General features: G+C 38.4%; 1 long non-coding RNA gene across 2 annotated transcripts; it reads left to right on the top strand.

The window, feature by feature from the left end:
* Positions 1 to 281: 281 nt before the first annotated feature.
* LOC108494620 lies at positions 282 to 1,525 on the top strand. 2 transcript variants are annotated; one of them, XR_001873917.1, is made up of 3 exons: positions 282 to 358; positions 576 to 676; positions 1,220 to 1,525. It is a non-coding gene; the product is annotated as an uncharacterized LOC108494620 (long non-coding RNA). The 2 variants fall into 2 exon arrangements; XR_001873916.1 differs by having other exon boundaries at positions 576 to 685.
* The last annotated feature ends 385 nt before the right edge of the window (positions 1,526 to 1,910 follow it).

Genomic DNA, 1,910 nt, shown 5'->3' with positions numbered 1-1,910 from the left:
CTCCCCAATCTCTTCCACTCTATTATTTAAAACCTAATTATCTTATGAAATACTAATTGCCAAGCTCTGCAACTTAGTTTTCCAACCTATAAAGTCTCCATTATTGCCACTTGCCATTTTTGATGCTTGCTTTTATGAAAAGTTCTCCAGCCCACCAAAGTCTAGAGCTCAGATACATCATGAGATCCCACATTTTTGCCTGAAGTCCATTTTACATCCCTTTTTTTCTTCTCACAGGCTTTGACAGAACAAGGAACCTTATATCAGATGATGGTGGAGATTGGGAAAATAAGACGGATCTAAAATAGTGTGCGAAGACCTTGCTTGAATACAGCAGATGGAGCTGCCTGCCCTGATGGTAAATAGCAAGTGCTTGGAACCAAGCAAGTATGACAGATCCTGCATCTCTCTAATTTCCAAGATTTGTGGAACTACACAATGCATAGCCCATGAAACATGAAATGAAACTGTGAGATTTTAATATCCTTGAGTAGTCAAAGATAGTTTGCTTGTAGGTTTTCTCCCTCTAAACGTTATCTCCTCTCCTTTTCCTCTCTTCTTCACTTCTCCTTCAGTGGAGCAAACCACAACCTTCTGAAGGCAGATGGCCCCTGCACACTTTTTGCCTTTTAAATAGAAGTGACATAGCCCACATCCTGCACACTTCCAAGATAAGGTAAGCAAGGTAAGACTTAAAAGCACTGATATATTTTTAACTTACATCTGCTTTCATGTTAGTATTTTGGTGCTGTTCCAGAGTGAAAAAAAGGAACCACAATAAAGCCTCAGTGTGTGGTATAGTTCTCAAGGCTATTTATATTATGGGTGGACCTAGAAACAGAGATCAGAGCCACACACACATATTTGTCTATCTATGCATAAATCTGGGCAGTTAAAGATTATTAAGATAGATTCATATTGAATTTCCAGGCACCACTTTAGATTCAGTATAGACGAATCTTTTGTGTATGTCTCTGCCAATATGTTATGCTTGTTTGTTTTTAAACACCTCCACAGTAAATCCCTTTCCAGTTCAGAGAAAATAACTTTTATCCAAGAAAAAATAAGCCTACCTAGGATTACTGAAATTCTAACACTGAGAAATCAAGAGCCAACAGCTTGGAAGGGACTATGTTCTGATGCCATCTTCCTGTGCTATGGGTGAAGGGTGAAATAACATCTCTTTTGAGAGCCTCATCCAGCACATTTGTCTTTGCAGAGTGTATTCTTAAACAGAGAAAAGAAGAACTGAAAGGCAGAATGATGAAAAATTCAAGGAGACTATGACCTCTTTGGGGTAAACTAATTTTAAGGAGAGATTTACGAGATGAAACATGCTTAAGTTTTCATCTGGAATATTATGTTAAATTTTGTTACATAATATTGTATTACCTTGGACAGTTTTTTGCAAACTACCGTGTTCTTCTTATTTACCTTTGACTTAAACCTATGTAGCTCTGTAGATTTCTTTGGTGACATTTTACACTGTGTAGATTACGTCAGCACCCAGCATTTGCTTTCTCTGACCTGCTCAGTTATCATATTTCCTCCCTTACGAATCTCTGACTGATGTATTTACAGCAACAGTACTCACAGCACTACATGTGTATTGTTATTGGGTTAATCTGAGGGAGAGGGAGAGTTGACAGCATTGCAAAGTGCAGCACCAAAAAAAAAAAAATAAAGAAAGCTTATAAGACCCTGAAATTAGCTCAGTTGGTTAGAGCCTGGTGCTAATAATGCCAAGGTTGTGGGTTTGGTCCCTGTAGGGGCCATTCACTTAAGAATTGGACTTGATGATCCTTGTGGGTCCCTTCCAACTCAGAATATTCTGTGATTCTGTGAACTTTTGAGGGATTCTTCAGGATAACGGAGCAAAATCTTTCACTTTCAAAATGCAACTGTAGGGA

This window comes from Lepidothrix coronata, unplaced genomic scaffold (genome assembly GCF_001604755.1).
Source record: "Lepidothrix coronata isolate B3197 unplaced genomic scaffold, Lepidothrix_coronata-1.0 Scaffold26, whole genome shotgun sequence".
Taxonomy (NCBI): domain Eukaryota; kingdom Metazoa; phylum Chordata; class Aves; order Passeriformes; family Pipridae; genus Lepidothrix; species Lepidothrix coronata.
Note: the sequence above shows the minus strand (reverse complement) of the source record. Positions and strands in the feature narration are given on the sequence as shown.